Source organism: Muntiacus reevesi, chromosome 6 (assembly GCF_963930625.1).
Source record: "Muntiacus reevesi chromosome 6, mMunRee1.1, whole genome shotgun sequence".
NCBI classification, from domain to species: domain Eukaryota; kingdom Metazoa; phylum Chordata; class Mammalia; order Artiodactyla; family Cervidae; genus Muntiacus; species Muntiacus reevesi.
The window spans coordinates 113,711,366-113,737,827 of record NC_089254.1 but is presented as its reverse complement, the minus strand read 5'-3'; the positions used below and the strand labels follow the sequence as shown (position 1 = coordinate 113,737,827).

Genomic DNA, 26,462 nt, shown 5'->3' with positions numbered 1-26,462 from the left:
TTGTTTCTTATATTACTAAATGTGTGACTGACCTGTGATAAAATGCTGACATGCAGTTCCATATGAGATCAATGACTATAGTAATGTAATTCTAGATATGGGGAGAAGCAACAAGAGGGAATATTCTCCTGGGCCAAGAGGCTGGTAAGACAGGTATGGTCCAGAGACTTGCTGCTTGCAAGGTCTGGTCTAGTAACAGCACAGAGTAGCCTGTCAATGAAATCTTCTTTAGACCTGGGACACAAAGGCCATGAAATGCCCCCAAAGCATGGTCAAATATGTGGCTGTGAAGGGACCCTGCTGACTGGAAGTTGGCACTTGCCAGCTGCATCTACAAAGATTTCATCATGACCACTGCAAACTGCTGACCTTCAACTCCCCTTGAAAGGAGTTCAGGATAGAGATAAGAAATAAGGCACTCTGTGCTCTGGGAAAAACCCAGAGGAACCGGCCTTCGGAGAGTCAGATGTTTTCAGGTAAAGATTTTTATGAGCCCAACTTCTTGCATCTTCTTGTACCTAGAGAAATACTAATGTCATGAGCCAATGTCTAGTCCTGGTTCTCCTGGCTAGCTCCTCGGGAGCTTTCTACTTCTCTTAATCTTTGGGCCATGTATCTTTAACTTTCTTGTTAAATTTTTTCTTCTAGAATACAACAAATCTCCAAGTGATAGTTTGACAAAAGTATTCCTGGCCAACACCCAGACAATGCGGAAACAAGCTGCCTTATCATTCCATGGACTGGACTCTCATCTCCCTCCATAAAGGCACGATGCCCCTGTACAGCCTGAAGAAGTAAGAGTGGTCATCGCCCCCTTTCCCCTGAGACTGGGTTCCCAAATGCCTGAGAAGGGAAATAGTTAGATAGTTAGACGTGAGCAGGGTATCAAAAGGGGCCAAAGAATTGGCCCTAAAATTAAAGAGAGGGACGAAAGTAGTGACCCAAGGACGGAAGAGCAGATAAAACCAAGGAGGAACGGAATGCAGGAATGGAAACCAGCCCCTTATCATCCTTCCCTCCCCCATGTTGAAACTATTAACAGATTCCAGGTCCTCCTGAGCACTATAACCTGTCTCCCCTCCTACCCCATAGGGAGAAGGTCTTTGCCTTACTCTCCGCCCTCCCCCTTCCCTCAGGAGATGTGCCTCATCCAATCAGCAAATGACCGGCAGACCCCATCCTGCTCCTTGTACCTTCGGTATAAAATTGGACTAAGGACCCCTGTTCAAAGACGGTTCTCTCTTGAGCTGGCCCGCAGTTCCAATGGTGTCTCCCACTGTAATAAACTTTATTTCCCTCTCATTCTGTCTCAGTCAGGAAATTCTTTTCCAACCGGCGCCCAAACCATGACAATTTCCTTACTGTTGTTACAAAATACTGATTAAATTTTCCTATCTAAAATAGGAATGTCTGATTTACTTAAAGGGATGACTGTAACTGACACAGGAAACCCCAAGAGGATATTAGTGGATTTCTCAGAAGAAAACTACATGCCAGGAGACAGTAAAATGAAATATTCAGAAGGCAGAGCAATAAAAATTGCCAGCCAGGAAAACTCTATTCACCAAACTGATCCTTCAGATATGATGGGAAAACAAAGGCTTTCTTAACGAAAAGCTGAGGGAGTTCACTACCACCAGACATGCCTTGCAAAGAATGCTGTAGAAGTTCAAGCAGAATGAAAAAGATGCAAGGTAACACCTAAACACACACAAGAGTATATAACATACTAGGTAAGGTAGAAATATATAGTCAGATTTAGTTAATTCTAATTACTTAGAACAACGGTACATTAACAACTTCAAGTATAAAGGTTCAAGGAAAAGATGATTAAAAGTAACTACAGCTAAGATACCTTATTAACAAACACACAGCATAGAAGAGAGAACTGTGACATCAGAACATCACAGAGGAAGAGTTAAATGGTGGAGCAACTTTATTGGCTAATAAAGAGAGGCTGCAATCAGCACAAGACAAACTGTTTTACGTATAAAATTTTAATGTAAGCTTCATGGAAACCACAGTAAAAGTCTAGAGTAGATGCAAGAAATATAGAAAGGGAAACAATATCATGATGAAAAGCCTCCAATTTACAAAAGTAGGCAGAAACAAAGGGAAAAGGAATCAATGGAGACAAAAAGCAACCAGAAAGCAATCATTCAGATGGCAGGAGTCAGTTCTTACATATCAATATCCAGTCTAAATGCAAATAGAGTGGGTTCACCAATAAAAAGACGTAGATGATTTAAAAAAAAAAAAAACAACTATATGCTATCTACAAAAAACTCACTTCAGCTTTAGGGATACAAAGGTTCAAAGTGAGGGAATAGATGAAGGTATTTCACAGGAATAAAAGCAGAAAGAAAGGGGGCATAGTAATTCTTACATCAGACAAAATAGACTTTAAGAAAAAACAATAACAAACATCAAAGGAGGCCATTATATGACAAAGGAGTTAATACATCAAAAAGTATACATGCACACGTGCACACACACACACATGTATACATATGCAAATATATAAAACAACATTGGATCACCTAAGTATTTTAAGCAAATAATAACAGATCTATATGAAAAAAAAAAAAATAGACAACATTACAAAAATGTAAGGGTTTTCAACATCTCACTCTTAGCAATGGATAGATCATCCAAACAGAAAACCAAGAATGACGTGTTGGAATTAAACCAAACTTTAGACCAAATTGAATTAAGAGACATATATAGAACATTCCATCCAACGAAACCAGAATACACATTTTCTCAGGTCTACATAAAGCATCCTCCATGGATAGATGTGACAGATAAGACATAAGCAAGTCTAAGCAGATGTCGCTGTTGCAGATGCTGTTGAAAGTCACTTAGTTGAGTCTGGCTCTTTGCGACCCCGTGGACTGAAGCCCACCAGGATCCTCTGTCCATGAGATTTCCCAGGCAAGAATCCTCTAGTGGGTTGTCATTTCCTTCTCCAGCGGATCTTCCTCACCTGTTGCAGGAAGGGGGACCCCTTCCAGGACCCGAAAGTGGGCTCTTGTCTAACACTCGGAACTGAATTGTCCGAGGAGACACATGTGCTGACGAAGGAAGAGATCATATTGGGAAAGGGCGCCCGGGCGGAGAGCAGGCGGTGAGGGAACCCGGGAGAACTGCTCTGCTGCGTGGCTCTCAGTCTCGGTTTTATGGTGATGGGATTCGTTTCCGGGTTGTCTTTAGCCAATCATCTGACTCAGAGTCCTTCCTGGCGGTGCACGCATTGCTCAGCCAAGATGGATGTCAGAGAGGAGGATTCTGGGAGGTGGTCGGACACGTGGTGTCTCCTTTGACCTTTCCCGCACTCTTCCGGTTGCTGGTGGCTTATTAGTTCTGTGTTCCTTACCAGGGCCTCCTGTCATAAAACAACTCATGCAAATGGTTACTATGGTGCCTGGCCAGGGTGGGTGGTTTCAGTCAGTGTGCTTCCCCGAACAGACCCAAGGATCAAACCTGAATCTCTTGCATTGGCAGGTGGATTTTTTACTCTCTGAGCCACCACAGAAGCCCCCTAAGAAGTATATATTACAAATATTACAAATATTTTATTCCTTTAAAGACAGTGAAGTCCTTGCTTAAAAATTATGCACAACCTAAAAGTTTAGAGTTATGTTTTATTTAGCAGGAATTTTTAGGACTTCAAGACAGGGAGGCAGCACCTCAAGAAAACCTAAGGGAATTGCTGTGAGGTGAGAGAGGAGCCAGGTTATATAGAAGTTTTGCAACAAAGGGCAAGTAGTCAGAACATCAAAGATTATTCTTAATTAAAAGAAAACCAGATATCTCAGGTGAATGAATTTAGCATTTTCCTATGTATGGGAAGATACAAGAGTCTGGGCTCACTGAAATCATTCCTTTGATATGCATCTCAGCTGTTTGGGGCCAGGATTCTGTGTTTTTGTTCTGGAAGGAATAGCAGTCTTTTTATTTATTTATTGACTTGGTTGTGCCAAGACTTATCTATGGCACATGGGATGTTTTAGTTGTGGCAAGTGGGATCTAATTCCCTAACCAGGGATGGAACCTGGGCCCCCTGCACTGGGGGCACAGTCTTAGTCTTGAAGTAGGATCTTACTTCCCCTTCTAGGAAACGAATCACCATGAAGGATTTTAGCAGTTTTCTAGAGATGAGGAGACACTAGAGTTGGCCTTATAAACTGGACTCCTGAAAATATCTCTCTGAAGACTTGCTCCACCTGTTTTTCCCACAGCACAAAGGGTTTCATTTCTGCTCTCCACCCTGAGCTCCATTCAGTGGGTATAGAAAATCAGCAGCTACAGCAGCACTTTATTTAACCCTTGTAGTGGTAGATGGCAAGTGACCATTGCAAGTGCCAATTTATGGTTGAGAAACCTAACAGTGCGTTTTAATGCATCTCTGTTTTACTTTTTCAACATTTTCTCTACTACTTCCATGTGATAACTATGCCAACTACAAATTGGCACTTGTGAAGAGCATTTGCCAGAGGCTGAACTACAACAGGGTAGAAGGAAGTGGCAACCCACTCCAATATTCGTGCCTAGAGAAATCCTTGGATAGAGCAGCCTAGCGGGCTGCCGTCTATGGGGTCGCACAGAGTTGGACACAACTGAAGCGACTTAGCATGCCTGCATGCATTGGAGAAAGAAATGGCAACCGACTCCAGTGTTCTTGTCTGGAGAATCACAGGGACAGAGGAGCCTGGTGGGCTGCCGTCTCTGGGGTCCCACAGAGTCAGACACGACTGAAGTGACTTAGCAGCAGCAGCAGAACTACAACAGGGAATTTGCCAGCTACTTCGGTGGAGATTGAACACTGTGCTGCTGAAGTGGACGGCCTTCAGCATCCGCTGAGGGAAATTCGGGGTGGAGAACAAAGCACTCTGAGCTCCAGGGAAACTGGTGGAACAGGTCTTTTAGAGAGTCAGATATTTTCAGGAACTGATTTCTTGATCCTAATTCTTACATTTCTTCATATCTAGAAAATCACTAAATCCCTTAAGGTGACATCAACTCCTCATGACCAGCAGAAATCCTTTTGTAAAATAAGTGCTTGATTGCACTGAACTCCCCTTCACCAAAGTCATATATAGTGACCTTCCCCCACTGCCTCTTTGGAGCAGTCTCTCAGAGGTATCTGAGGTAGTGTCTGCTGGGCTGCACTCCTCATTTTGCCCCAAATAAAATTTAGCTTGGCAACTATCACACTGTGCATATCTCCAATCTGTTCATCGAGATCACTACTCTTTCCCATCTTATTGCTTTCCTCTATTTCTTTGCATTGTTCACTTAAGATTCTCTTATCTCTCCATTCTATTCTTTGGAACTCTGCATTCAGATGGGTATATCTTTGCTTTTCTCCATTGCCTTTCACTTCTGGTCTTTTCTCAGTTCTTTGTAGGACCTCCTCTGACAATCAATACTTTCTTGGGGTGAGAGTTTTGGTCACTGTCTCCTGTAAAATTTTAAGAACATCCATCTATAGTTCTTCACACACTCTATCAGACCTAAATGCGTCGAATTTACTTGTTTCCTCCCCTGTATAACCACAAGGGATTTGATTACATCATACATAAACACTTGAGTCAATGTAGCTCTGCGACTGAGTTCCACTCAAATTTCTATGTTTTCTCACTAGCCATGTTTCTAGCGTTCAGGGTTCCAGCAACAAAAGATGCTGCGAGTGTGGCACATATGCTTTTCTCATTTCAGGGCCGTCGGTCATGGTCCAAAGCGAGCTCCTTCAGAAAGGCATAGGCTCGCTGCAACTTTGGATTCATTTAACTCAGCTTCTTTTCAATCTTAGTTGTCTTTTTCTTTCTCTCTTCTTTTTCATCTTTTCTTTTTTGTCTTCTTCTTCGTTCATTTTTAATATTTTATTTTGTCTTTTCTGTTCATTTTCTTTCTTTCTTTATTTTTGCTTGTTTTCTTTCTCTTTTTCTATTTTATTTACACTAGTTGACTTCCACAGTCATCTTTCCAATTTAGGGGCTCAAAACGCACTGTACCTTAAGGTATAAACACATGTCCCTCCTGGAGGAGGATGACAGCTTGTTTCTTTCTTGGTATGTGACATGTATGTCTGTCTGCTCTCCCATCCTGGACATTATGCTTGCCTTCCAGCCCTATGGGCGTCCCACAGTCCACGGATTTCCCATAGCTGACGTGTTGACTCCATTGATCCTAATTAGGAAAAGACGGCCCTGACCCCGCTTTCGTCCTTAGCCTCTTGCACCCCTCCCACCTCCCGCTGCCCCGTCCCATCCCAGGACGCTACCGCTTTGTGCTTTATGAGGCACGTGCTCACTACCTTGCTGTCCTTTTGCCTCCTTCCCATGGCACAGAGAAGCCAGATCAGCCAGCATTTGTCTCTCTTTTGCTCGGATTTGCCCCAGCATCAGGCGACCTTCCCATTCCCTCTGCCACACATTCCAATCACCATTCTTCTCCTTTTTCACCCCCTTCTCCTTCTCCTTCTCCAGAGGGTGTGGATCGGGCAAGCAGTAAGTCCATTTGAGGCCATGGGGTGGGGGAAGATTGGTGGTGATAATGAGGGCGGCCTGTGGGTGGCTCGACTTCCTCGTCCAGGGCACGCTTGTTCATGTTCTTGGGGGAAGATACTGCTCATCATTCTTTTTCCTCTCTGCGTGTGGGAGGGCACGGTGCCTTGTAGGTAACCGTGCGGGGAGAAGAAGCCATCGGAAAGTTCTCTGTTCCTTGCCAAGCCGACTAGCACATTCAGGAGGCACAGTTGGCCCTCTAGGTGTGAGATACTAAATCGCAAATTCCAGGTCCACCGTTTGATGGAGGGTTTTGGGTTTGAAGCCGGCAACCAAGAGAAGGAAAGAAAATGCAAGAGGGGATTGATAAGGGTCCTGGGGGCCCCTCCACCAGGTCGCGGGATCACGAGGCAGGCGGGAAAGCAGCTAGGAGAGGACAGTTTCCCCACCGCCCCAGACACTTCGGAGGCCGGCCACGTCTCATCGCGTCCAGCAGCGTTTGTCCGGGGCCAAGCGGGACGAGACAACTGACGGATAGATAGGATGGGCAGAGTCGGATGTCGAGTTGTCTTGCTCTCACAATCTAGGGCAGGCTTGAGTCTTTCCTCAGTGCGGGGAGGACCTTTGCTTTCAGAAATGGACAGTTGCATGAGCCATCTCCACTTAGGCACCTGTGCCATGCTGGTGGAGAAGTTTCTTTGGGACTCGACGGGTTGCCTTTCTCCCCTCGGCCGTCGTGTTTGTGCCGGTGGTGCTGGCGGTGGTGCTGGGGGCACGGTGAATCGCTTCTCCCGTTTGGCACTTGGAGGTTCTGCAGCAGACTCCTTGCACCGGAAATGGAGCCCCAGGCAACTCTGCGCACGAGCGTCCCGCCGGTGACGAGCATATCCCCGCGTCATTCCTGCCGGAAGTCCCTTTCCCAAGTAGCACTATGCCTCCCAAGGACATTCCACCCATAGAGCCTGGTCGCCTATCTTCTCCCCAGACCCTGCTCGACATTTGGGGCGTTTTCGAGAGCCTGACCGGCCGGAAGGACACAATTCACGGACCTGCACCCGCTCCTCCCGGCCCCCGAAGGGCTCAGGAGATCGTCTCCTTGCTCGGCTGGCTGTGGGCAGACTGGGAGGCGTCTCCCTGCCGCGTCACTCACCAGAGGCCAGCGGTGCGGCCAAAGAATGCAGACGGGGAAAGAAAGGCAAACCCACACCCAAAGTCCCATCCAGAGAGGACTCTCCCAGCTCCGCAGAGGTGCGAGGACCTCGGACCGTGCTCAGACCCGGTCACGCACCCCATCCTCTCCAGGAACTTCCCCGCAGAGGCAGCCCTCGAGACCTCGGCCGCTCAGCACGATCCAGGTGAACAGCGTGGCCCCGGGCACACTGCAGGCCCCGCCTCTTTCCAGGAGGCTGCACCAGCCACACCGCAGAGAGGAACTCGCTCCTCGCCGGAACTCTTGGTGCATCACACCTTGCTTCTCCGAAAAAGGGCCTGGGTCCCGTCCCCTCGGCCCTTTGATAGCTTTCCCACAGCCCCACCCCGGCACGCGAAAACTCCTCATTGGGTGAGGCCTCCGAGGGCGTGTTCACTCCCACTGCCAACATCCCATCACGAACACTTTTCTCGGAGAATTCCCCTTGAGGAAGCCCCGCAAGCACTTCCCATCTGGCCCTGGACCAAAGGGCTCAGGATGCAAATGAGTCGGGGGGGCCTTTGGCCTTCCAGCCTTGCCTGCTAGAGAGTCACTGCAGGGCTTCCAAGTTCAGCACACACATGCGGGCTGGGGAGGAATTCCATGGGCTCACCCTTCAGATCCTAACACTCTTGTGGAAACGTATGTCTACCCACCTACCCTCTCCCCTTGAGGGGTCTCCCCACCCCAAACCCCTGCCTGAGGAAAACCCCTCCCCTCCTTCTTCCACTTTGCTCTCGACTGAGGTCCACTCCAATTTCTGGGGTTTCTCACTAGCCACTCTGTTAGTGTTCAGGGTCCTAGCACCAATAGATTCCGTGAGTGTGGCACATATGCGTTTCTCCATTCAGGGTCTTTAGTCATGGTCCAAAGCGAGCTCCTTCAGAAAGCCATAGGCTCCCTCCAATTTTGGACGCATTTCTTCAGCGCCTTTTCAATCTTAGTTGTCTTTAGCTTTCTTTCTTCTTCTTCTTCTCTCTCTCTTTTTTTTTTTTGCTATTTCATTTTTTTAAATTTTCTGTTCATTTTATTTTATTTTATTTGTGCTTGTTTTCATTCTCTTTTTCCATTTAATTACACTAGTTGACTTCCTGAGTCATCTTTCTAATTTAAGATCTCAAAATTCACTATAACTTAAGGTATAAAGAGATTTCCCTCCTGGAGGAGGATGACTCTTTGTTTCCTTCTTGGTGTGTGCCAGGTATGTTTGCTTGCTCCCCCGTCTTGGACATTATGTTTGCCTTCCAGCACTACAGGCGTGTCTCTGAGGAGGTGACATTTTAGCTGCGCTCCGGGCCACAGTCCCCCTTCCCTTGTCACCAGAGCCAGACACCAAGGATGGCTGCTAGCACCACACACACTAGTCAGTCCTGACCCTGCACACCCAGCTCACTGTTGCCTCCTGAGGAGTCACAGTAAAGGGCCCTGTACTGAATCCCCCTCCCTCCCTCTCCAGACAAGCCGGTCCTTTCCCGTGTGGCCAATGGCTTGGCCTGTCCCTCATCTTGGGAGCTGTAAGCCATCGACTCTCTTTTCAATGACAGTTCTCTCCTTATCTGTTTGCCTTATTATGTCTCAAATTTCCTATTAATGCACTCTATTTTACAGTAGCCAAGAATCACAGCAGACTGTAGACAATTACGTGTGGACAAGTGGAGAACGAAGGAGTATGACTGGCTGCCATGTCCTCGGTCAGTTTACTGTTTTATTGTGTGTTAAGTGTGTTTCTGTTTTCCTGCCTGGTTAGGATCCTCTGGGTCAACCGTGCCTCCATCCACCAGCTGTTTGTTCTCACAAAGTGACTTGTAAGCAGAACTGAAATTCAGAATATGTTCAAATTGTTCCCTATAGGGCAGGCATCTTAGAGCAAAACTTAATGCGGCACTGATAACGCGTTCATGTCTTTCTCCAGTTGGCTAAGAACGAGCATAGTAGTAGGAATGTAATGTTAGTCCCTCTGCTGAGTCCAGCTCTTTGTGACACCTCCTTTGAGAGAAGCCTGGCAGGCTACAGACCCTGGAGTCCCAAAGAGTTGGACATGACTCTTTGAGAGACTATATATTCTTTCAGATTCTTTCCCATTATAGATCATTGCAATATATTGAGTATAGTTCCCTACACTATACAGTAGGTCTTTGTTGTCCACCTAGCTTATATACAGTAGTGTGTGCATATTGATCCCAAACTCCTAGTTTACCTCTCCCCACATCCCCCGTGATCCTCTTTGGTAACCATAAGCTTGTTTTCTATGTCTGAGACTCTACTTCTGTCTTGTAAATAAGTTCATTTGTATCATTTTTCAATATTCCACATATGTGATATCAGATGATGTTTTTCTTTTTCTATCTGACTTACTTAGCTTAATATGAAATCACCATGTTCATCCATGTTACTGCGAATGGCATTATTTCATTCACTTTCATGGCTGAGTAGTTTTCCATTGTATGTATATTCCACATCTTCTGGAGCAAGCACTTCTTAGAATATACAACTTGACTTACTTTAAAAGAACAAAAATTGTGAGTAAACCTAAGGTTTTTAGAGATGGAGAATTTCTCTGTAAATGTTCATTATCATTTATTAGTATTTAACAGATTAGGATGTTGAAGCCAAGAATAGTAGGTAAAATTGGTGTGTGCTATTGTTTTCTGTCACTTATGTCAAGTTCTGACAGCAGGGTTAAATTATATTCACAAAATACAGATGTCTTCTGTTCTTCTATTCTTGATTCTCTAAAACTATGTGGTACTTTTGTAGCCAGTTGTTCTTTGCTTGCACAGCTTTTACATGATTTTCAGAAGTAATTCTCGAAAATTTTTACTTTATAGCCTTCCTTGCTTATTTTTCTTTTGCTTTAGTTACTTTAAATAATGGTCTTGACAATTCAAATTTTACAAAAAGTAGTCAATTTCTTGAATATTCTAAAATATTTGAAGAGTATATAAAGGGGTTTACATTCATTTTTTATGAGTGGGTATGAGATAATATGAAATGTACATCAGACCTGCTGTCTGACACAGGACCCCTAAATGTCTTTAAGTTTCCTGGGTGAAAGAAATCCTTTTGTTTTGTTTTATTTATATGTTTTCTGAAAGTGTTAATTTATTTTTTTCCTGGTAGGTAATGGTTACTTGCATAACAAACACTTTTCAGGATTATTGCTAAGACTTGTTAGTACAAGTCTTTGTGCCCTTTAAGGCTTGTGATTAGTTTCATATCTCTCTCTCCCTCTTTCTTTTTCTTTCTTTTGTTTCTTTTTTTTTTTTTTTTTTTTGGTTTCAGCTCTAATACATGCATTTTTTGTGCGTTGGTTGAATGCTCCGCATATTCAAGGAGGTTTCTTCACTCTGGCTAGTGAGGACTCTCAGTCCCACATGAACGTTGGACATTATTCAATGCACTAGAGATTTATACATTTTCCTGCAGTGGAATAACATAGGCTAAGGTTATGCATTACATTGTTTTTTGTGATGTCAAGATGTAATTGAATATTAGCGTTTATTCCAATGTGGACCAGTAAAGTGTGTTATAGTACCTCATCCATTCAGTGGACAGATTTGCAGAAAACAGTGTCCCAAGAGAGAGTTTTCCCCAATATATTGTCAGCTGAATATAAGCAAGATATAAGAAAACATTGTGCACAGTATACTACCATTTATGTCTTTAAATGTTCTTGTCATTGAAACCCCAGCTCTGTCACCGTTGCGTCCTCCAGGAACCCTCGCCAGCGAGCTGTGCGGCGGTTTGCTGCCGCCGCTCCTGTGGTCGGCCGCTTCACTCCTGGAGCCTCCACTAGCCAGCCCCAGGCAGCGTCCAGGAGCCAAGACTCCTGTGAACGTCTCACCATCGGCCTGTGTGACACAGACTCTCCTCTGCATTCTGGAGACGACCCATTCCCGGCATAAAGGGGCTCAGTCGGTGGGTCTGATGGCGGGTGCTCACCCGGGCAGTTCTGCCCGAGCGCGGCACTGTTTCCTGTGAACACTCTTGGGAGGTCGTGTCTGATCGCCACGTCTGCACACTCTGAAGAGATTAAAAGGGAAAGGCAGGCGGCAGTGAGCAGGCTCTGACCAAGGAGGACGTCACGGTGAATGGGTGACGTCAGCACCTGGGTGCAGCGCGGCTCCATCTGAGGTGGGGGCCTAGTCCACAGGCGGGCAGGCGGGCTCGCTGCCCACTCCGCAGTGCCCCCGAGGGCTGGCCTGCAGCCCCCACTGCTCAGGCCACGGGGCGGGGAGGGACAGCACGGAGTGGGCTTCGGCTGTTCTTGCACAGGCTCTTTCCTTGGGTGGGGCTGTGCTGGGTCCTTGCTGCTGCACGGGCTTCGCTGTGGTTGCGGTGAGCGGGGCGCACTGCCTGGGTGCGGTGCACGGCCTTCTCCTCGCAGCGGCTTCTCCCGTCATGGGCTGCAGTAGTGGCAGAGCGTGGGCTCAGCAGCTGTGGACTCCAGGCTCTAGAGCACAGGCTCAATGGTTGTGGTGAAAGGGCTTAGTTCCTCTGACGCACGCGGGATCCTCCTGGACTAGGAATTGAACTCATGTCTCCTGCATTGGCAGGATTCTTTACCATGAGCCGTCATGGAAACCCCACAGACTCGTAACATGGAAGTAGGCTGACAGAAAATGAACAGTATATAGATAAATAAATATGTCTACTCATGAGACTGTTCTGTGACCTTTGATTTTTTCCTTTCACATAAGAGGAAAATGTCCTAATTCATAATTCATTATGTATTTCCCTCAAACAACATTTACCACTGCTAATTTTATTAGCTAAGCTCGATCTAATATTTAAAATACTTTTCTCCCACTTTCCCCTATGCACTGTACATTCATTATGAACTGAGATAATATTTTATCATTGCTCACTCACTCAGTCATGTCCAACTCATCCTGACCCCATGGACTGCAGCACACCAGGCTTCCCTGTCCTTCACCATCGCCCAGAGACTATATTTATATATTTCATATGGATAGGATAATCATTTGACTTCATACTTGAATTATTCCTCTGAATCTGACATATTAATATGCTAGTAAGATATAAAACACTTGACTGACTTCAGCACAATAAAAAATATTAGAATCATGTGACCATATCTTAAGACTGATTATAAAACCAGCAGCCATGTTGATGAGGAGCAGTGACACATGGGGGGACATTTTATGTGGTGAGAGAGAGGAGCGCTGTCCTCGGGGATTCAAAGAGTTGTTTGAAAACAGAGTAAAGCTAGGCTGAGCGGTTGGACCTCATGGGAATCACTTCCCCAGGACACATAGGACAGAGTCCTGAGCATCTTGAATCCCCACAAGGCAGTCTGAATCGGTGGCCAGGGCACCCCTCTGTGTATCAGTGGAAATGGTAGTTGCATTGTGTGTCTGTACAAGTCTGTATAAGGTGATCTGGCATGCAGAAAAGTAAGTTTGACAAAATGGCAGATGACCTCAGCTCTAATAATAAGATCTTTTCTTGAATCAATTTGTTTCTCGTCTCAGCTTCTGCATCCCAAAGCAGTTACTCTTCATGAGACCCATTCTCTTTCAATTCCATTCTTCAAAGCCTCAAATTTTGTAGCTTTTTTTCAGTATCTGTCCATGTTTATTCCTTAGACAAGATAAGCAAGAGTAAAATTTTCTCATTGGGCTTTAAAGATAAACAAATACCTTTACAATTAGACTTTCTCAAAGTTCTAAATTCATTCATGTTCTCACATTGGTATGTTCAATCCTAAGTCTGTAATGAACATTTTTACCTGATTCAAACACAACTCTGGAGAGTGGATTGGTGGTGGGACTTCACAGACCACTGGATTTTTGAACTCTTCACAGGTAGATCTCCTTTTACAGAAAATGTTAGCAGCCAATAGAACAAGGGGCATATAGTGCCAGATTACAGGGCTGACAGCAAGGAAAAAACAGTTTATTGATGACAGAAAAGATCTGCCTTCTGACAAGCAGTCGCCTCTCACGGTGAGGCAAACCGGAAGTGCCTGCAGACGCAGAGACGCACGCGCAGAGAGCAGGAAGCTCGGCCACGTCCGTTATCAGCACAGCCGGAAGTGGGTCGTTCCTTGACCTGACTCGTGCTTCCTGTCTCTTTAGCTCCCTCGTGCTTCCGGTCCGCTCGGCTGAGTTGGACTCCCCTTTGCTTTTCCTAGATCTCCTTGGGACCTTCTCACAACGCCCGGCACCAGGCAGGAAGCAGCAGGCCGTTGGGCAGGGCTGCGCCTGTAACTCGTCTGGCATCCGTGCGGCTGGGACAGCGTGCTGAGTGTCCACCGTCCCTCTCAGGGCTGAGGCTGTGATGGGACCAGAGGTCGGAATGGGAAGATGGAAGGGCTGCCTTTGGTTTCTTACACTTCCAGGCCAGGAGCTCTTAACTTGAGGGATTTGGAGAGCTCACGGAGCCTTTGTCCGCCCTGAAGTGATGCATAAAATGCCTCGGTGCACAAGCTTTTGTTCAGATAAGATTAAATGCCCTGGATTCACCACTTCAGAATATTTTATCATTGTTCCTAGTCTGTCCAGATCCTGTGCATTGGAGCAGAACACTGCTGCAGTGATTTCATCACACTTCCATTGCTACCAGACCCTAGTAAACCCAGCTTTCAGAATCAAGATAATCTGGTGGCTGACAAGGCTTAAAAACATCCTATGAAGTACCTAGAATCAGCAGCATTTGATTGTACTCTACTGGAACATTTTACGGTCTAGTAGTTTGCTTTTCACTTGTGAGCTGGGTCAAATTGTTTCCAAACAAGAAAAACCAAACTTTATAAAGTCTATGTGTCTGATCAGGGTTACAGGACACAAACTAGTTTAGGACAGGGCCTAGGTCGACCTGAGATTCTGTCATGACCAGAAATTAAAGTAGCAAAGAGCATTTGTGACACAAACACCAAAAGCTTTTTATTAGTGGATAATTTGCGTTGGGGAGTTTCCCTAGATGCCGAGGTCCAACCCCTGCAGCCCCAGGAATACCCAAGGGATGAGTGGCATTGGCGAGGAAGAACACAAACACACAGAAGGTTGGGTAGAAGAGGTAGTTTTTTTTTTTTTTTTTTTTTTTTGGATAGCTCAGTTTGTATAGAATGAACGTTACCTCCCCCTTAAGTCACCACATATTACATCAGATATAGTTTCATGCATCTGTCAATATTTCTCTTTCCCGTGTTTTCCCCTATGCATTCATCTAGCATGTTTCCGATTACAGGGTTTATTTTTAAATGCCCCATATATAGTCTTCTTGCCTCCATGGCCTAACATTTTCACTCTAACAAGAACAATGTCCTACAAATCTCAGGCACAGTATAAATTCTTTAGACAATAAAACAATACATGGGAAGACTCACAGTAACATGTTTGACATTTCTGAGAATAGTACCATGAGAAAAACCTGATTTTTTTCTTTACCTGAAACCACAAAATCTCAATTTACAATGATTAACTATTAAACAGCAAAAACACATCTAAAGCAGCAAAACACCTCTATTAATAGTGAGAAAATGGCAGTGAAGCTGGTTAATGTAAATCTTCTATTGAAATATATGTACCCCATTTTCTAACTCTACAAAAATACCCATTATATCAAGTTGTTTAAAGAAAGGGAAACAATGAACAAATAGCAGCAAGGAAATAGCAATAATGAAAACCCTCTCAAGCAAGGAGCAACTAAAGTGATGCAGTATATCTACTTCTAAATCTAAATGCCTCTACTCTTTTCTATTCTAGAACATTATAATCATTTAAGCAAGCAGCCAAACTATACCTCTGGTCTTTTCTTTGCTGACTTGATGTTCATGGTCATGTCCTGAGCCAGAGCAATCATGAGCATTTCCAGAAAAGGCTTGGACCTTTTCATGGAGGCCTTATTACTATATATTATATTTCCAAAAATTAATAGAAAGCCCAACAACAGTAAGACAGAAGGAAGAAAGGGACATACGGGGCCCCCGGGACAACCTCGAGGGGAAGAGCTGCTTGCAGATTCCCTTCTCATACTGGCGGCTCCTGAGGGGACATATTGGGCCCCCGGGGCAGCCCCATGTGAGAAAGAGCTGCCTTGCTGGTTCCTCTCTCGTCCCGTGACCTTGTCACAGTTTGGACACACCCGGGCGGCACCGGACACCTAGAGAAGGGGATGGCAACTCACTCCAGCATTCTTGCCTGGAGAATTCCATGGGCAGAGGAGTCTGACGGGGTTACAGTCCAAGGGTCACAAAGAGTCAGACATGACTGATGACTTTCACTTTCTTTTTGCAGTTTGGATCTGCAGAAAGGTAAAGTCTTTTCTGTGGTTATTTGTAAACGCTTCCTACAGATTCAGTTAAATGGCTTTGTGTTCTGAAATTGCTCCCAAGACATTGATCTGGACTTCATACACTTATGTACTAAATTACTTTGTTTTCTGTGCAATGGTGATAAAACAGTTAAAAAGCAAGCAAACAAGCCAAAGCCGGTGAACTGTTTTTTAAGCAGGCTGAAAGTGCCCCCTACTGTCCACTCCGTAGAAATGCCCGAAGAATGTAGTCTGAGCCTTATGAACTGATATCCACAGGAACTAGGATTTTAAGGTAAATTAGACTCATATCTAACTACACTTTCTACTTATATGCTATTTATAATGAGTTATGTCATTATATTTATGCTCTCTCCTGAGCATTCTCAATATTTGCTTACAGAAAGTAAGATATTGAAAATCATTGAACTATGGCAGTTGTAAGAAACAGTATCAGGCTCTCATGTGATTTCCACAGGTCCAGATTATCCAACACCAAAATGTCTTTAGAATTCTGGAGCAAAAATGCTATTTGCCACTTTAACTCCTGGTAAGGACTGAGGCCCAGAGCTCCCTGAGTAGCAGTTCCTGCTGGGGACTCCACTGTATTTATTTTGCATGTGTTTAAGAGATGACAGAAAAAGAGAAATCTCTAAAATAGCAAATGCTTTAAGGTACACCACAATGGTGGCTTTCAATGTTGGTTTGAGTGTTTTGTTTTTAATGAAATAATCCATTATAGGACAGACCAAAATAAGTTTTGAGAATAAAGTGTACATATCCTTCCCCTCAGAGGTATTGGCAGCCAAATTAGTTAAAACATGTCTTTCCTATGGGCCTGGCATAAATTCTGACTTGCCTTGGACAGGTAACTGATTTCCAGGCTGACTTAAGCCCAGCAAGTGTTCAAGGGGTGTTCTAGTGACTGGAGGAGACAGCAGTGTGCAGCCCGCCTTTCATTGATTCGGCTGCTCGTGTGCTCATTCTGTCTTTAACCCTTCGGCAAATATTTAGTCTCTTCCACATAGCTTATCATTTGTTTGACTCTGAAATACATTGGTTCAGTTTTTATGATAAGCTAGTTCTGTACAATCATATGTAATGTGTTTATTTAATACAAACAATATACACTGTTGTTCAAGTTCATTCTGAATTAAAAGTACACACAAAAAAAACTGGATAATTTAGAGTAAAAGTAAAAGTTCTCTTTCATCCCTATGAAGGTGCCTGTGGATCATTTGTATATATTCCTCCAGATTTTTAAAAAGCATTTTCAAATATATATAAATGTATATATATATATATATATTTGCACAGATAATATAGTATCACTTTTTAGTTCAGTTAGACAAATAACGTGTGTTGTTTTACAACTTGCTTTTGTCGTGTGACAGTATGACTTTGAGGTGTCACCATTTCCTGTTTGGGGGAATATAAGAATCTTTGTTTAGAACAATATGATTCTGCTCTAAGCAAACCAGGTTCATCTAGCATCCACATTCAGGGAAATGCAGAAATATCTTTGGTTGCCCTGCACATCTCAGCATCTGCAAGGGAGGAATCTGAGAGCAAGGGAAACCTCAGTAATGAACCCCAGGCACCCCATTAACCCCGCTCTCAAGGAGGAGGGCGGGGCAACACAGCTCACTGGCTGGAGGGAGGTCTTGTGATGCCTGCGTCTCCAGCCTGGCCGGTAGCAGCCCAGAGATTCAGGAAGGAAGGGAATAGAGCCGGTAGGAGAGCAGTGAACGGGCCTGCTGGCAGCAAAGGACAAAGGCTGCAGCAGAGGCTGGGGAGGATGAGAGGGCCCGGGGAGGAGCCGAGGGGAGACCCCTGGAGGAGGCTTCCTCCTGCTCGGCCTCCCCAGGAGGGGCCGAGGGGCCGGGTGAGGGGCCGCACCCGCTGCCCTCACTGAGCCCGCAGGGCAGGTGGGTCTCGGGAGCACACTCCTGTCACCTGAGTGATTCAGCTGTGTCTCCCCTGTGATTTCAGGACGCGTCTGCTCTGCCTGCCTTCCCCTCACGTTCACTCTGGCCTCAGTCCTCATTGCTTTCTGGCAAAGAAAATATGGTCAGTAGGAAGAGCTGACCATACCAAAGGGAGAGGCCTGCCTCTGAGGAGTAATATATTCTCATATTGTTGTGCTAGTTTATTTATATTTATTAATTCAATTTATTTTAATATAATGCTATATAAACATATGTATATATAATGCAAGTAAATATTAAATGTGATGTACTATTATTTTATTATAATAATATCTATAAGCCAATCATATATGTTAATGTTAATAATATATAGGCTGATTTGGTTGACGACACCCCTGGTGAGAAGACTAGCGAAGACTAAGGGAATCAGTGCTTGTGAACATGGCGGCGGCGTCGCCTCCTCAGCCGTTTCCAGGCAGGGTCGCCGCTGCGGCAGCTGCTGTCGACACCACAGCCGAGAGCGCCGCCATGCGGGAACCGCAGCTGCGGCGGCCAGCTTTCCCGCCGCAGTGACGCGAGGCTGAGAGACGGAGTGCTGTGAGGGCCGGAGGAGACGGCGGGAGCCTCCTTGAGGGGGTCCTCGGGGCTAGCGGGAGGCGGCGCTGAGGTGCAGGATGCTGACCAGGAGGCCGGGAGCCCGGAGCGCGGCCGCGGGACTGGGCACTGAATCCTCGGACGCCCACGTCAAGGCCCCCCTCAGCCCTCGCTTGAGCGGCGGGCGTCACCGACCTGGCGCCTACCTAGATATGAAAATTAATTTTGAGAAAAATTTAGAAGAGCGCCAAATATTACTGCAGCAACAAAAAATATGTCGAAATCGAGCACGTAAATATTTTGTGGAGTCAAACCAGAGAAAAAAAGCTTTTGAAGAAAGACGAAAAGAACAAGAAGAAAGAGAACACCAAATCAGAGAACAGATAACTTCAACAAGGAAAACAGAAGGTGGAAGAAGTTACTGAAAAATTCCAGCGTGCCCATATTCCTTTTTCACAGCGGAAGAGGACAGTTCTTCAAAGACCAGTTCTTCCATTAGAAGATGCCCTCAAACAAATTCAGGAATCCAACCTAAAATCAGAAGTAAACCCTCCCTCTTCCCACAGACCAATAATAAACTGGAGAAATTTCGTGATGAAGTTAATCAGATAATAAATTCTGAAACCCTCTCAAGTATAGACAGTCTTGAGGCTGGGGAACGTGAAGAAATATATTTAACACTTAGTAAGGAGTGTTCCACATCAGTCCAGCAGGCAGAATTCTATTTCCCTCAAATCAGCAAATCTGCAACCAACTAATCTAAGCTGCTTTGATGAAGATAAACTGTCAATCTCTAAAATTCAACACATAAATAATTGGCTTGTAAATATAGATGATCCAATTATTTTCTCAGATATTTTTAGTAAACCTAATGTTCTCCTCGACTCAAGTAAATGTTTTAATAGTAAAGAACAAAATCCATCTACTCTGAGTAGAACTGTGGAAAGAGCCATAAATACTGCTAATAATTCAGTAGCCATTCTATATAGTCCATCTATATTTGTACAAGATAAAAAAAGCAAAAACACATCTGAAACTAGTGTTATAAGGACAACTGACTCTTCTGGAGCATTCAAAAGAGAGAGACCATTAGTTTCGGAGAGCCCAAAATTTAAATTCAGGAAAGCCTCGGCCACTCCAGATTCTCTAACACAGGAAGTCACAATAATTTCAGACCAAAAGAAATATTCTGAAATGACTCAAGAAAATAGAACTACTTCAGTTCCTACTTCATTTGTACCTTTGGCAACACCTTTAGTTTTGCCGTTGAATACACAATCAGCTAGGCCTTTACCGAACAGCAGTATACACATATAAGAAATTGACCCAGTGCAGTGTTCTGATAAGTTAGGGGAAATGAAAGACATTAAAAATGAAAAGACAAAATGTTTTAATTGTAATTAGTAAGAGTTGTCTTTATTTTCAGATAATTTTCAAGCCACCTATATACTTCACAACTCTGATTCAAAAAGACAAAAACCAGAAAATATCTGAAGCATCAAAATCATTGTCTAATATAATTTCTAATTGTGACTTAGTCAGTCAGCACAAGAAAATGAAATACAATATTTGTGAGAAGTATAGTGTGAGATTTCTTAAAAAGTATTTTAAAGAAAGAATCTAAATACGAGCATGATTATTTTAAAGCACTGGTTACAAACCAAGGCTTTAAGTTAGGAAATCAAAAAGCAGCAGTTATCAGAGATAGTATTGAATTAACAAAAGAAAAAGGGAAAAGTGCAGAAACTCCAAAAACTATTAAAAAACTGAGATGGTTTGATGAAACTGGCAATACAAGGGAAAATGCTGAAGATAATCATTTGCTGAAGAGTAGAAAAAGAGTATCTCAACAGTGGTCTCAACCATTCCACATTTGATCTAAAAGTGGTGCTGCCAGCAACATGCCTAGTATTCCTGCTTCTGCTGTGGATTCTGCTAATAAAAAAGAGACCAAGGGCGATTTTCTCTCTGAAAGTGTCACTGCTTTAGGAGGATCTGGAATAGACCATGTGCCTTTGAACTGTTGTATACCTTCAGATTATAGCACTGCTAAACAAGCCTGGCCAGACTCCACAGAGGAGGAAACTATATCCCCTGCAAAGAGTGCTGGTTCCAAAACTCAGAAAACTAACCCACAAAGGAGTGAAGCCAAAGTCGTTAGAAGAACAAGATCTGCTAAAGTCCAGTCAGGCTTTGTATGTATGAACAGAAAAGGCACTGTTATTCTACCACAGTCTGTGAGCAAAGCCAGCATGTTTTTACAAGCTCAGAGTAAATTAATTGTACCTCATCCTCCTCCTCCATCTCAATTAGATATTAGAAGTTGTAAAAATTAAAAAAACTAAAGAAATCAGAAAAAATCAGCAATCTGAAGATCTTTGAGAACTCCGTGCTCACGATGTAAATGGTGACACGTGCATGAAGGTTCTTCGCCAGGGTTCCTCACAGGCTTTTCCAGGCCCCTGTTACAGGTCAGCAGGGAACTAGGGAGCAAGTGTCTGGGTAAAGCCCCCAGGCTGAGGCCAGGCCGGGTCTCCTGCCAGTCTCCTTCCTTCCATCACCGTGTGTCACCTGCTCACTTACACTAGTGCAAGCGAGTGTTATCACTTCTCTTACAGAATGAAGGTGTGTGTTGCAAGAGAGCCAGAGTGAACTAACTAGTGACATAAATCTTAAAACTACAGCAAGAGGGAGATGGAGGGAGGGAGACACATAAACAGATATCATGTGCCCCAGCTTTAGTCTATAATGAAAAATTTATGAAAAGAGAAAGTGATATTAAAACCGGTTAGCCTTTAGCTTGTATTTTTATCAGTGCCTGTATTAAACAATTGATCAGTCATCTAAATATCATAGATTTAAATCATAAGCTAGGATTTTAAAACACTGTGGTTTTCTCTGTTACCAAAATGTACTTTTGAAGCCAATGTCCAAATAATCCAGTGTCTTCTTTTCCTGAGTGTTTGGTCATGTGTTGTTGTCTTTCTAACTTTTGTTTTTATTTGAGGTATAGCACTTTAGCAAACAGTGCTGTGATAGTTTCAAGTGAACACCAAAGGGAACAATTCAACCATTCACATGCATGTGTCCTTTCTCCCCCAAACTCCCCTCCCATCAGGGTTGCTACATAGCATGGAGATCCATGTGCCAAACAGCGTGTCCTTGTTGATTCTTAACCGAACCGGACATCTGTTGCATCATCAGAGACCCTGTCGGAATGTTTCCCAGAGGTTAGAGAGGAGTTTCATGGAAAATACTCAGCCCGCCCCCTGTGGCCAGATGAAGGCTGTTTGTATATGGGTGCTAGTTTTGAGAGAGCTTGGTGAGCTGGAGTAGCTCCTACAGAGATGGAAAGAGCTTGTCACCATCAACATTCCCCAGTAGGTTCAGCCTGCCCCGAATGCGCCCTGAGTCCTGACTGCTGAGCAGGCCAAGTCCTGTCCGCCCTTCGCCCCCAGCGCCTCTTCCCTCAGGGCCACGGGAGACAGAGGGACTGACCGCTCGTCCCCTCCTACCCCCCACCCCCCCACTCCCGGGCGTGGACGGGCCCAGCTCCCTGCTCTGGTTGAAGGAGGAAGAAGGCCCAACAGCAGCCCCAGAAGAAGCGCAGGGGGGTCCCTCCATTCCCAGGACAGTGAGCTCATCGTGCAGGGCCGAGGGGACACGGGGGCGGGAGGAGCCTCAACGTCAGACACTGTGGGAGCTTGTCTGCTGAGCAGACTCAGGGACTGTCTGCTGGCTGTGAGATCTGGGGAACCGGAGAGATTTGGATGGACTGGGGCTAGATGGGAGGGTTTCTCATGTCTAAAGCATAGGCTGTGTCTCTCTGGGCTGAAAATATTAACCTCTGAGCACTAGATTCCACCAAAAGCAGAGTATTGGTTAGAGGTGTCCTGAGACATGACAGTTTCTCAGGGAGATGAAAGGTGATACTAGGAAGATATGAAATGCCTCGTAGAGCCTGAACCATACACCGAGGCTTCTGATCCCAGTTTTGGGAGGTAGCAGTTTCTTATGCATGTCTCTGGTAGCTCAAATGGTAAAGAATATGCCTGTAATGTAGGAGACCTGGGTTTGATCTCTCAGTCGAGAGGATCCCCTGGAGAAGGAAAAGACAACCCACTCCAGTATCCTTGCCTGGGGAAACCCATGGACAGAGGAGCCTGGCGGGCTGTAGTCCATGGGATTGCAAAGCTTCAAACATGACTGAGAGCCTGACCCCTTTCAGGTGAGGCAGCTGGTGTCCTCGGGCCTGATCAGGGAGGAGCATGGCTGACTGTTGCTTCTGACAGCCCTGTCCAAGAGAAGAGCACAGACAGGTGCCCCGGGGAGTAAAGACACAGGCTGCTTAGTCAGCAAGACTGTGAGGGGTGGAGTGGGCGCCCCGCAGGGCCTCCCCCCACTGCCCCCGTGTGCCTGCAGTTCCGAGTTTTGGCCTGAATGTGTCATAGACAAGGACCCTTCATAGTCTACCTACTATGAGGCAGCAGCTAAAGGAATATTGCCTAAAAGCTTATACATAAAGTTCCATCTCTGGGAAACCTGCATCCCAGGTAATGGCAAACAAGCTAAAATAACTTTGTTCAGTTCACAGGAAACCTCCTGAGCAGACTCTCCTGTGAGTCACAGCAGGGAGGCAGAAATGAACACATCCCCTCTGGAGGCTGATTGAACGAAGAAATATTTGACTTTCCTCCCCCTCCCCCCCCACCTTTTAGTATAAATATGAAAGAAGCCTGAATTCTAACTCAGGTAAGATGGGTCCTAGGGGCAAGAGTGCCAGGTTTCGGAATAAAGCTGCTGTTCCTTGCCCCAACAACTCATCTCTCAATTAATTGGCCTGTCGTGAGGTGAGCAGTACAAGCTTGGACTCAGTTATGGAAGAGCTGGCACTCTTGCTCCCTCGGGAAGATTTCCACTTTCATTCATTTAGTCATTCATCGTGTATTTGAGTCCTGCTCAGAGCCAGGCCCTAGCTAACTGATCACTCACCCTTGGAGACCCAGCTCAGACCTCACCTGGTCCACCGTGCCTTTCTCTATCCCCTGCTCTGCCCGCGTCATTTTCTGCCTCACCCAGGGCCCCTCAAGTCTTTAACCACACTTTAATGAGTTCTCAAGCGTGTGAGCCCTGTGAGGACCTCGACGATGCAGAATGGGCTGAGAAAATGTGATAAGACAAATGATCCAATCAATGAGCTGGTTAAACACAAACCAGGCTTAGGTCACATTCACCAAAGGTGTCATCTTCTTCTCCCTCTTTCCAGGGCCAGAGTTTCAGGGGGACCTTTACCCAGAGCCCAAGGATCTTCTCTGACACTAACCTCATCTAAAATATTACCTCTCTGGATGGATTTTATGTTTATTTATATTTATTTTTACATGACTATTCCACTGAATATTGAGTAACTGAATGATCACTTCTGTTGTGTCTGGTCCAAGAAAGCCCAATACAGGGGAGGATACTGAGAAGGAGAAGGCCAGGGAAGTGGGGGGTGGGAAACCAATGGAAGCAGGCAGGTCCCACCCCCGTTCCCACCGCCCCACCACACCCCCTTTGTCCTTAACCAATCTGACTGTGATTGCCAGGGGTCAGTTTGTCTCCTCGCTAGATGGTCCATCCTTTAGAGACAGCTGGAGAGGGCACAAGACAAACCTAAGCTCTGAGGCCCCTGTGTGACCCAGGAGCAGGCGCCTCTGCCTTCAGAGGGTCAGTTTCTGACCCACAGTGATGCTCTCCCAGAGTCGAGAGTGAGTTGTGGCCAGCCCTGCTCACCATGAGACACTGCAGCTCTTGCTCTGCCCTGAAACCCCTCCCTGCAGCCTGGCTGTATTTGGGGGGACACCTGGACAAAGCAAGGCATGAGGGAGTAAGAGAAATTGGGCGCTTCAGGAGCAGAAGAGATACAGAGAAACTTGGTCTCACTGTGGCCACTTCCAACTTAGGTCCCAGCCTGAGGCCGCTTGTCAGACATCCTGAGTGGACACAGTCTCCTGGGAGCTCAGAGGAATCTCCTGAGAGCTGGGAATGTGGGGCTCTGGAGGGTGTGGCTGGCATAGCCCCCCACATGAGGCTGGGACTCTGGGGCTCTGCAACTGGCCTGGGGACTGAAGCTGGGCCTGGCAGGTTTGCAGTGTAGACTGTCGGAGTGTCTGGCTGAAGCTGCTGGCATCCACGGTCACACCTCCCCCACCTGTCTGACCGTTTCTGATCCCAGCAGTTAAGCAGGGCTGGTTGGCGAGTATGCGACTGAGACTTGGGAGCTCAGCATGGGAGGCTCTTCCGCCTGCCTCTCCTGTCCTTCTCCTGGGTCTCTCTCTCCTTCACCACCACTGCCCCGCCCCCCCCCCCCCATGGAGTTCTCTCCTTAGGCCGCCGTGGGGAGGCCTGTGTGGAGTCCTGGTCGGGTGGGTGGTACGGAGGCCCCGAGACGGGGTGTCATGGCCGGGCTGGTGCGCTCTGCTCGCTGGTGGCTCAGGGCCGGTGCGGCAAAGAGGGTCCCTGCACAAGGACAGTTCTTAGTGACGTGGGCTGAGCACGCACCACTGCCATAATGGTAATGTTATATTCTATGAGCTTTTCACAATAAAAAAGAAAAGAACTTGGTTGTGTGTGTGTGTGTGTGTGTGTGTATTATAATGGCCTAGAAAGGAAAATTCTCAAGTCAAACAGAGGAATGTGCTAAACCATAGATGAATCTTAAAGACATAGCACCACATGTAGGAAACCAGCATGCATGGCCACTGTTGTACAAACCCATGCACTTTAAACATGCAGAACAGGCAAATCATGAGGAACAAAAAGCACACAGATTGACAGAAGTTGGGGGAAGGTGGGAGGGGAAGTGACTGTTGAATGGATAGTGGCTTTCTTTGTGAGTAGATGAAATTCTCTGATTTAATTGTACATTTTACAGTATAAATGTTGTCTGAATTAGATTTCAACTTAAAAATTATGATAGATAAAGGATCTTTTTTTTTTTAAGATTTAACACAAGAAGCACATATTGTCCTGACTTTTATTTGCTTCTCTCTTCTAACATCTGTAGGCAAACAAAAATCACCCTAGAGAGAATGAGCACTGTTTATTGCACTCTTGCTCCATCATGTGAAGGACTCAGTTACCACCCCTTTTGTTCGGCACAGACTCGGGCATTGTGGTTGCTGTTGTTCAGTCACTAAGTTGGGTCCAACTCCTTGCGATCCCATGGCCTGCAGGACACCAGGCCTTTCTATCCTTTGCTATCTCCCAGAGTCAGGCATAGGCATGGGATGGTTTTCTGATAGAAAAAAGGAAGCATATTGTGATCAGAGATTGTGATGCAGGAAAGCTGGTGAAGGACTGGATAGAAGATGGGCCTCCTCTATGTGAGTTTGAGGGACATTTTTGGTTTCCCTCTTTTGCTTCTAAATAGGAAGGATGATTAAAAATAAGGAAGCTGTCAGTTAGTGATTACAGTCTGACTATTGAGGTTTAATCCTGCAGGAGTTGTGACCAGGCTTTCTGGGTTGGTTGCTACAGATTATGGATTAAGACCTCACAGATTGGGCTGAGAAGTTCCTTTGCTCCAGGTGGATTGAGAAAATTCTGTATATTGAAACTGTTGTCAAAAGCCAGAACTAAGAGTGTTCCCAGAAACAAAGATGATCCACACCTCCTGCCTCTCCACCCATGTCCACCACACATCAGCTTCAATTATCCAAAGCAGGAGTGGTGGCCACATTTGTATTTTTATACTGACTATAAAATGTCTGAAAGCAAAATTATGGGATTATATTTAATGCATATACATCTTGGTGTATGTACATCATGGTGACTCTAGTGGTAAAAGAACCCACCTGCCAATGCAGGAGTTGTAAGATATACGGGTTTGATTCCTAGGTCACGAAGATCCCCTGGAGGAGGGCACAGTAACCCATTCCAGTACCTTGCCTGGAAAATCCCATGGACAGAGGAACCTGGCAG

At 45.4% G+C, this 26,462-nt stretch overlaps 1 long non-coding RNA gene and 2 pseudogenes across 2 annotated transcripts in view; all 3 read left to right on the top strand.

Moving 5' to 3' along the window:
- Positions 1–26,462, top strand: part of LOC136170984 (uncharacterized) — a 473,556-nt gene that overhangs the window by 150,402 nt on the left and 296,692 nt on the right. The gene's annotated exons all lie outside the window — the stretch shown is intronic.
- On the top strand, positions 18,578–19,073 carry LOC136170485 (centrosomal protein of 126 kDa-like; annotated as a pseudogene).
- On the top strand, positions 19,076–20,833 carry LOC136171060 (centrosomal protein of 126 kDa-like; annotated as a pseudogene).